Genomic DNA, 10,917 nt, shown 5'->3' with positions numbered 1-10,917 from the left:
TCTGATGACACTTCATGATGTTTAATCTGTCACTTGGTGTACATGACATGAGTGCTGAGTCCATTTGATATCGAGTAGGCCTGGATGCTGTGGATGATTGGCTTGAGTACCAGTCTGCAGTGCCACAGAAATTGGAATAATCCATTTAGATGGCAACCTTGCAGGCTGTATATGTATCTTCAGGTCTGCTGTGTTGGATAGCATTTTTGGGCTCTCATATCGTTAGTGACATCATCGAGTATTTGACAACCTTATCATCATCTTGGATTACCATCTTGGATTCTAAACTTAGCGCAAGTGACATATGATGTCAGAGGACTGAGTAAGGCCCATTATCTTGGACTCTGACATGAAAGGGCTGGGCAAAGATCTTGGAACGCTGTCTTGGATTTTATAGTTAGTGATCATCTTTAATTTTTACAAGTCTTCATCTTGGATTCTTCACAAAGCACAACTGACCTATTTCCATGATACTTTACATATATATATATATATATATATATATATATATATATATATATATATATATATGAAAGGGTAATAGTTTTGGGGGTTCTCTACATCTATATCTCTACTCCGCAGACCAATGTGAAATGTATTGCTTGGGGGCATCCACTGTACCAGTTATTAGAATATTTTCCCATTGCATTCATATATAGAGATTGGGAAGAATAATTGTGCAAATGCTTCAATGCATACTGTAATTAATCTAATTTTGTCCTCACAGTATCTATGGGAACAGTACATAGAGGGCTGTAGCATGTTTACATGAAGCTATACAACTCTTATGTTTATTCACGTAAATAGGATCTTCTTGTTCCAATTTTACTGTAACACTAGGTAATTTATAACAATTTACTGTAACAATTGGGCAATATGATACAATATTATTGTAAGAGGGGACAGTCTGTCCTATGTAGCTGAAATACCTAGTGTTCATCATACGAATTGTTGTGTTTCCCTTGCTATTTCCACTTCATATAATATATTTAGTCTGAACTTCCTGTAAAATATCTCAGAGTAGATCAAAGTCCCCTTGACGTCACATAGGTCTAAGTTGGACATTAGTCAGGAATATTTGAAAGTACAACTGCAGTGAAAGATTTTTCTAAGTGGTCATGCGTGTGTCTCCTCTTACCTGCAGCCTTTACTGGCAAAGGAGTTCCTGAACCAGTATCCTCGTTGAACGTACCACACCAGTATTGGTCAGAAATGATTAGGAAATCCTATGGAAACATGCAAGCTCCATATAAAACCACATTGCTAAAAAGGACCCATTACATCACCAGTCGATTACAACAACAAAAAAGTTTCGCAAGTTGATTGAAATTTCCTCATCTGCCTTCATTTACAAAACAGCTGTAAATGTCCGATATATTAGATATAATGTAAAACTATTACAATTTAAGTGAGAAAAGTCTTAATTATCTCTTTCAAATGCAATGCTCGCTAAACTGAATAGTAGATTTATTCCTGTTTATAGGAAAAATGACTGGAGTTTAACGTGTCACCTACATTGGTATCATTAAAAAAAAGTACTAGCACTAACTGACAATGGTATAAATGTACAGTGACCTTCTTGGAGGAGACACCTTGTCTGTACACATCAGGGACATCATGTTCGACGTCTTTAGTTTCTGACATTCATTAGAATGATTTAGAAAGCTTGGAGAAATGTGTAAATTCACCAAAAGCACGCTCTGCTAGTGTCACACTATTCAACATAGGACAATAGCATTTGGGTGTTTCACAAAAATGGTTCAAATGGCTTTGAGCATTATGGGACTTAATATTTGAGGTCATCAGTCCCCTAGAACTTAGAACTACTTAAACACACATTCATACCTGAGGCAGGATTCGAACCTGCGACCGTTGCGGTCGTGCAGTTCCAGGGGTGTTTCACACACCATAAGACATTTTCAGCCATATGTCAGGTTTAACCCCCCTCCCACGCTCCAAATTTCATTCAACTGCCTATGACAAGCGCTCTCACTTCTACAAAGGTCCTTCCAGAGAGAGATGATGTCTCTATCAACCGCTTTGCCCTTATGGAAAGAGACTTTGTCTTTTGACGTCACACACAGCATTGGTCGTTCTGTAGTTCTGAAATCCCCACGAATCTGAGTACCTCTAATTTCACTGATTGTCGCAAATATTTCGAAGTCTAACTACAGTCAAATATATTTCTATATCTCAGAATCTAGCAGGCTTATAGAATTCCTCCAAGTAGATACGTCACTCCAACTCTTGTTCCCCAACACTCGGAACCTTAGTCAGTGAAACATGAGGACTGCCATTAAGTAACGCAACATTTTTTTTCCTGTAAGCAGGTTAGTTTTATTCAGGGTTCCAGTGCGTCCCTTTGCCTATGGAACTGTAGTTTTCAACATAATCTGTGTTGAATGCGGTGGCCTTATGCCATCTTAGTGGGAGGGCTTGTATGTATGCATGGTGCTACTCGTACTGTACTGGTCGATGCCATAGCTAACATCATCCATGCACTGCTTCTCATGGAGTGAATCCTTAATTGGACCAAACAAACGGAATTCGGGAGGTGCCAGATTCGGGCTGTAGGTTGGATGTAGAAGAATAGTCCACTGAAGTTTTGCAAGCTCCTCTCGGATCCTCAGATTTCTGTGAAGCCATGCATTCTCATGGAGAAAAGTTCGTTTGCATTTTGGTGGCGACAAACACGCTGAAGTCGTTTCTTCAATTTCCTGAAGGTCGCACAACATACTCTAGAGATGATGTTTGCACCATGAGGGATGACATCAGCAGAATGAACTCTTCAAGGTCCCACAAGATAGCCACTATGACTTTACCGACTTAGTGTGCAGCTTTGAGCTTTTCTCCCGAGGAGAAATGGTGTAATTTGTTTCTGGTTCGAACTGATGGATGCATGTTTCATCGCGTGTAGCGATTTTCGACATAAATTGTCATGATGATCCCCCTATCTCGCAAGCAATTTCGCACTGATGGTTCTCCTTTGCTCTTTATGGTTTTCCATTAGGCGCTGAGGAACCAAGGGGTACACACTTTTCAGTGCCCCAACTCATGGACGATTGTGATAGCACAACGAACAAAGTGTAGAGGGTATGTTGGTTCAAATAGCTCTGAGCACTATGGGACTCAACATCTTAGGTCATAAGTCCTCTAGAACTTAGAACAAACCTAACTAACCTAAGGACACCACACACACCCATGCCCGAGGCAGGATTCGAACCTGCGACCGTAGCAGTCCCGCCAGAGCCGCACGGCCACCGCGGCCGGCAGAGGGTATGTTGGACAAGGATGGAAACTGTCAGGATGCGTCATATTAAAACTCGTCCGAGTTTCCCAAGTGGTTTATTATTTCCAGCTACCGTGCCCCTGTTCCTCTCAGTCTGCATCACCGGGTCCCACAATGCTGAGGACACCGGTGACTGTGAAACAGCTTGGCACGGAATGGCTGCCTTAGGGACGCATACAGTGCACTGCTGTATCGGCATTGTATGGCCGCGGAATTGTGACGACGTCAGGCTGCGTTGGCAGTCGACTCAGTGGTCTCCATCCCCATTGTCTCAGCACCACTCGTGGGAAGCCGCAGAACGGCCCACTGCATGCTTCTTTGCCGTCGTGGTAGGATCGTGGCGACAACAAGCGCCTACTATCCGACAGTCAAATCTGCAGCCCTCGCCTCAGAATGCCCCCGGCGTGTATTGGGAGCCAACAAGACAGCCCACAGTGGCGACCCATGGCGCGGCCTGTCGCAAGCTGGCTGCAGGCCCCACATTGGCCTCAGAGGGTCGAACCAGCGACCCGCTGTGAACGGGAATGCTGGCACCCCATCTGCTGCTACGTGTAGCCGGTGGTATGACACGCTCTGCCGTCCAGGAAAGCTGTCACACTTCTTTCCTTCTTAGTGAACCGGCGCCTATTTATACGCGCTGTGCGCGTCTGTTTCGCTGACGCACCGCTGAGAGTCATGTACTCATAACACCTAGGTAGGCGAGTGGGCCCCTTCTGCCTGTAACTTGCGCCATGCAAACTGCTGTGTTTGCTCTTCTCAGCAGGTCTATGGCCCTGTGGCCTCCATTCTTCGCTTACTGTCAACAGGCCCACACCTGGCTGCAACTTGTGCACTCCGAAATATTACACCGAAGCTAAACTTTTCCGATCTTAAACGGTGGTGCCACTACAAAAAGACATCCAGTTGAGCTGAAAGGCATCTGACGACGACTTGTTGATCATCTCGTATAGCAGCATGTGTGCATGCCAGCATTCCAGGAGTCACAGTTACGGGCGGTAGGCCGGCATGAGAGATGAACAGGTATGTGCGACCTTGTTGCGATGATGGCAGACACTTCGTCCACCAACTCATAGTGCATTTGTTCACTGACAGGTCTCTGTAGACGTTCTGCAAGCGCCTATGAATATCTGCCCTTCTTGGAGCGCACCTCCATTACATACCTCGTTTAGAAGGCTGTATATAGCGCCGAGACTTATACCCTACTACACTGTACTATTGGGACTGAAGTGGGAATATTCCGCCATGTTCCACAAGAAATTCGGCATTTTTTGAATGGAAACTGGCCGAGAAAAAAGTATTGTGTCACTTATTGAATGCCCCCCGTACTACAGGCACAAGCATCCATGTTGAGGGAACCACAACTCCATTTGTAAGAAATAATTTAGAAATTTCTGGAGGGTTTAAATACATGTAAAATGTGGCTTTCTTCATTTTAATTAAAACAGTAATAATAAAAAAGCAAAATAAAAACAATAAGCATATATTTAAAACATAGACACTCACTAAAGCAGGAACTGTTTGATGTAAATGTTATGTGACGTGGTTGCTGTCAAATGTTATTTGCTGAGTTTAAAACTGTTAATTCGCCGTACATGTTCAACCAGAAGGCAGCAGTTTTGGTGCAAATATTCGCTAATTCAAGTAGAAAATTGATTCAATTGACTAGAATATTTACTAATTTCAGCAAAATAGTCGACTGATTGCGATACAAAATTGAATGGTTTGCTGTATGGTGCATTATTCTGTGTATGTCCCACATTGCTAGCAAACACAAGTACCCCTCCCGACCATTAAATTATGCCCACAAAAACATATCACACATCCAGGAACAGGATTTGTATGTTCATTGTTCACCATGAAAGTGTACACTGTTACTAAATGCTATATCAGTGTCTATGACTGATGAGACATTTCTTTAGGACCTAAAGAAAAAACATGAGTGTTACTTACACCAAAAGACTATCATATATAAAAAAGTGTGTGTTCGTTGCTGTACAGTTAGCTTTTTCTATTGTTATTTCATCCCCCTCGTCAGATACGGATGGGAGGTTGGCTGTCAGCAGTAGATGCAGCCTGTTTCTCAGCCAAACAACAAGTAAATCTAACAGAGACGAAAAAACATTAACATAAATGTGAGTTGTTAACACGTGAATTAAGAAGGAAAGATGAAATTTCTGGAGGGTTTAAATATATGTGAAATGTGGCTTTCCTCGTTTTTAGTTAAATCAGTAATAATAAAAAAGTAAAACAAAAATTATAAGCATACATTTAAAACACGATATAAAACATTGATCTTAAGAATACAGCACTTTACTGTTACTAAAACCTGAAGAACCGGCTTGGGAAAGGTTGTCTGTTGCTGAAGGAGACAATATTGAATATTGAAGAGGGAAGGAGGTGGAGGTATAAGAAGGTAGGAAAGGTGTGCAGCATCAAGTGAGTAGGAGTGGGTGTTGGGAGACAAGAGGAGAGGAGTAGCGTATGTATCGGTAACGTCACAGATTGAAGGGGAAAACCGGATATGCAAGAAAGAGGGAAGCAAAAAAATGTAGGTGAGATATGCCGAGGGAATGAGAAGGAAACGCCGGCCGGAGTGGCCGAGCGGTTCTAGGCGCTACAGTCTGGAACCGCGCGACCGCTACGGTCGCAGGTTCGAATCCTGCCTCGGGCATGGATGTGTGTGATGTCCTTAGGTTAGTTAGGTTTAAGTAGTTCTAAGTTCTAGGGGACTGATGACCACAGCAGTTAAGTCCCATAGTGCTCAGAGCCATTTGAACCATTTTTGAGAAGGAAACACTGAGGTAGTGCAATGGATGGGGTGGATTTATAGCTGGTAGGATGGTTAAGTTTTGCACGGAATTCTAGTTCTGGGAGAGAAAGATGGCTGAAATTTCGTTGAAAGTGGATGTGGAAGGTGTGCAGTGTTGGATTGGCGGGGTGTGTACGTCGAGGCACAACAGCACAGTAGGATTGAAAAGTAGATGGGAAACAACAGGATTATTGTAATAAAGTTTGCAGATGGTGTAGATTGTCCATAGGTGTCCAGTTTGAGTGAAGAGGTGGGAAATTGTGATTCTTCAGTTTCTCCCGGCGTATTTGATGCTCGAACAATCCACGGGTATACTGCCGGTTCATAGTGTTCATAGTGCCCGTTAGACACTATGAACCGGCGGTATACCCGTGGACTGTTCGAGCAGGTGGGAAATTGATTAGTTCGTAAAGTATCTGGTTGGGGGAAGGTAAACAGATGCAGAACGCGAGGCAGAGTTCATGGCGTTCTAGGATCTGGAGGGACTCATAGAACTTACATGGGGTAGATATCCCTGCCACATTTACATAAGAAAGGACGGAATATAGCAAGGTTTTGTGGGTATGGAGGACAGTGCAAGGGCGCAGTCCCTTAATGTGATGTGTTAGAAGTTTTAACAATTGAAATTTATGTCGTGCTTTTGTTGGATGGGTAGTAGGTGAAGTTTCCATGTTACTTGCCAGTTAATCGTTTCTCCAAGATATTTCAGTGCGTTAGTTAATTGCGTAGTACTGTCATAAAAGGTAAAGTAGATGTCATTGAAGCAAATGGTGTGGGTTTTTCGTCTTTTAGTTATTGCCTGGGCTTTGGTAGGATTGCTCTTGAGGAGCGATTGGCTAACCCATGGGGTACAGTGACTGAGGTAGATTCGGCGGTTCATTGGGATTTCTGTAGTGTAGGACAGAGGGCGAAGAGTGCGGTGTCATCACCATCCTGATGGAGGTGGACTGCTGGAGATAGCTTGAACATATGGGCAATTTAGAGGCGAGGCGATAAGGAGAGAAGTGAGGACGAATCATATGTCACATCTGCAGTAGGATGGATGGTATGGGAATTGCTGTAAATGTAAGTGTATCACTAAAATCATTATTTAAGAATGGACGATTATGGAGGAAGGATGCAGTCAGGTGGACATAATTAACTGAAAGATTATAAGTCTGGAGTTTGAAAAGGAGACCAAAATGCCATACATTTCACTGGTTTTCTCCAGTTCGAAAAGGAGACTGAAATGTCATACATGGTCATTGGCTTTGTCCTGGTTGAGGGAGTCAAAAATAGCGGATGTGTTGATTTTGAGCTGATAGACTGGGAGATGGGTGAGATGCAGGAACTGGTCATCAGAGAAGAAATCTGTGGAATGTGTTCCAGTACATGGAAGAGTTACTGTGGAGAGTAGCATTCAGTCTGGTGCATGTCTGGTACCAGTCCCAGCGATGTTTAGCATTTAGTAAATCACTGACATATTTCTATATTTTCCCATAGTGTGTGAGTTTTCCCAGCCATGAGTACATAGGAAGGAGCTTTATAAGCGACCAGATATCAGAGATGAAGTACAGCTTGGGGAGGAAGAGTGGGGAGATGGACGTATAGGACCTTGGTGAAGATGTTGGCTGATATAGCTTCTGTCAGGGTTTGCTGATGTAAGGCGGTGGGATGCAGACTATCAGCAGGTTGCTGGATGCTTCCAATCTGCGTGTGTATGGATTCTGTGTTGGCTTTCCATTTGGTATGGGAGTAGTTTTCGATAACTTTAGCGTGGAGATTGGGATCAGGGGCGCATGTGGATAGGTAGTGTGGAAGACAAGTTGAGAAGCACAGGTAGGTGGTGACTTCCTACTTGAAGAAGAACTATTTAAATATTCATTTTTTATTTTTATTTATTGTGTTTTCTCTTTTCTGTAAATATTATAATAATTTTCAAACAGGTTTATTATCAAAAAATGGCTCTGAGCACTATGGGACTTAACTTCTCAGGTCATCAGTCCCCTAGAACTTAGAACTACTTAAACCTAACTAACCTAAGGACATCACACACACCCATGCCCGAGGCAGGATTCGAACCTGCGACCGTAGCAGTCGCGCGGTTCCGCACTGAAGCGCCTAGAACCGCTCGGCCACCGTTGCCGGCTTTATTTTCAAATATGTATGTAAGCTGTAGGAAGGGTTAACGCGGAAAAATAAAGAACCGCTTCACGAAGAGTCGTCTTTCGTTATCTGTGAAACGAATTGCAAAGACGTATGAGAATCTGTTGTGTCCAAAATGCTGAATAATTACAATATAAAAACGTATCGTCACTGTTTTCATTGACGCTCCAACGAATCCACAACCTTGGAATCCAGTTAAGTAATTTCTTGGAAATTTTCTTTTACAAGTCCCATATAAGATTGGGCGTCGGTCTTCGATACAACGCTGCATAATAACTGAAGTACGTGAATGCACTTATCTACTTCCTTTTGTGGCCACCATATTTAATTTTGTTCTTAGGCCATAGTCAGCCGCGACCAGGATCCTGTAACTTTTTCATTTCACGAGGTCCGATTCATTCTATTTCCTTAATGATAAAATAAATGTATTTTTCTCCCAACATATGTTTACGTAGGCCACAAGGTACAGGCCGTGCGTGCCTCACAACGAAGTGTACGTTCGCGGATTTCACGTAGGGACTCGTAACTAACCAGTATAAATATTTTAGAAACATGGGGTTATTTTTCATTTTTTGTATCATTTTATCGCGAATGTACGTTCTCTCTTATTCTTACAGCCAGTCCGGTGCCATATTTCAGTAACTGTTGTTCCATATCTTAATCGCACCGCTTGTTTACGGCGGAATTTATTACACTATTTGCAGGAGAACTTTCTGTTTCTAAATTGCCGCGCCGACTGGTCGAAATATAAAACAATAAACATTAGCAGAAGCACAGGGAGAACTTACAAACTGGATTGAGGACTTCTATAGGACTTCTACAGTGCCAGGAGGTACTAGGATGTGTGGAGTGTTGCTGCTTTCAGGAAAGGTGTAGTGTGAGGTGGGGACAATGTCACGTTGAGGACTGTGGGAGTTTCGCAAGGTATCTGCTATGGATTTTGAAGTAAAGAGCAATAATATAGGTGGAAAAAAAAATGTTTGACGTGTGAAAGTAAGAGAGGATGGGATTTGAGGTTGTATGCGACTGAATTCGGATATTTGCCAAGAGGTTGCCTGCCTGCAGGCGCCTAGGCCTAATTCACAGGGTGTCTCTGTACAGTCGCATTTTTAAAATTCTCAGTATAGGTGGGCTTTGCCAGACTGGGGAGAGGCGGTCTGAGAGGGAGCCTATGCCATTTATTTACGCTAATGTCAAGATCGCATTCTCTGTGATTGCGCTACAGGATGACGCGAAACAGGAGAGCAGAAAAGCACAAGCCTCCTGTCTGATCACTTGTGGGAAGCAACACGTAGTAACCCACACCATGGCTCTTCCACCAAATACATAACATTGTCTTTTGTGGATGTGCGCAGGTCTTTGTTCGGAAGGTGCAGCTTTGCTTGGGCTCAACCTGTCCTTTCTTTTCTTTAGCTTAGCATAAAGACACCGTGTGATTGTCAAACAGTGAAGTACATGTCTTAATTTTTGGAAGACGAGGAGAGAATTATCGAAGTTTTCTTAGATAGCGTTGAAAATTAATCAAAATATTTTCCCTGATATTTATTTTCGTGTGTGATTCACAATAACTGATTCCTTTCTAGAGGAGTGAAACAATTATTGACCAATACAATACAACTTTTATGGGCCAGCCGGATGAGAAAAATGCATAAGAAATGCGAAAAGAAAAAAGTCATGATAATGCAGTAGCCTAAAGAGGTACTTTGACTACAGGAACACGAGTATAAATCGTTGTAAAATTCATTCTATTCATCAGAGTTCATACCTCCAAATTCTATCAATTGCTACGTCCAAAGTAGATTCTGACTGTGGCGTGTGCTCCAAGTGATTATGGCAGCTATAAATTGATTTCTGCAGACCTTCCACAATCGTGCTCCACGGAAAGAATCTTGGAAAAATACATCGCGGACTGTGTCTGAAAGTAAGTGCTTTTCCACCTTGGGAACGTAGTCCGCTGTCAGACCTAGAATTTTTACACAGTTTTCTGTGAATTATCAAGTATAGACGGGGTTGACGATACTGTTGCCATACAGAGCATATTTCAAAATTACAAAGCGCCAAACTACGCTGGCAATTGCCTCTGTTGTGGCGCAGTCAGGCGAATTTGTATGTAAACTTGGGTTTGTCTGTCAGCCAACTTGGACGTAACTAAACTCTTTGCTGCTGTGATTCCAATTTGTCCTGCACTGCTTTACGAAATGTTAACATTCATCTGGAAGCACAGTCCGCAAAGTCATACGCTGCATCACATGAACTTCGATGACTTATTATATTGTAATAATTACCTGTATCTTCTCGGCAAAACGGTCATCTTATAAAGGGATTCCTGGGCCGTTCATATGAACTGATGTTTTAAACCCACACTGTCGATACAATAAGTAAAAAAGAACGCATGATAAAAATCTGAGCTCATTCAAGATTTCTCACTGCATTCTACTTGCGTATCTGAAATTGGCCTTGAGGGAATTCAATGGACAGAGGCGTTAGTCCGGCCTTATCTTCTGGTTTTTTCCCAATGATACTACCCACTTTCATTTGGGATAACATGATGAACGATTCTGTGGTGTTACTTTCTCTTTGTTAGTTTCGAGTGTTTCAAAATAACAGAAATTTCATGTGAATCCATATTGAGAATTCCTCCTAAAAGCTTCCTCTGTGCAAACTGGAGGCTCGT

This window comes from Schistocerca piceifrons, chromosome 1, assembly GCF_021461385.2.
Source record: "Schistocerca piceifrons isolate TAMUIC-IGC-003096 chromosome 1, iqSchPice1.1, whole genome shotgun sequence".
Lineage (NCBI taxonomy): Eukaryota > Metazoa > Arthropoda > Insecta > Orthoptera > Acrididae > Schistocerca > Schistocerca piceifrons.
This window is presented reverse-complemented; position numbering follows the sequence as displayed.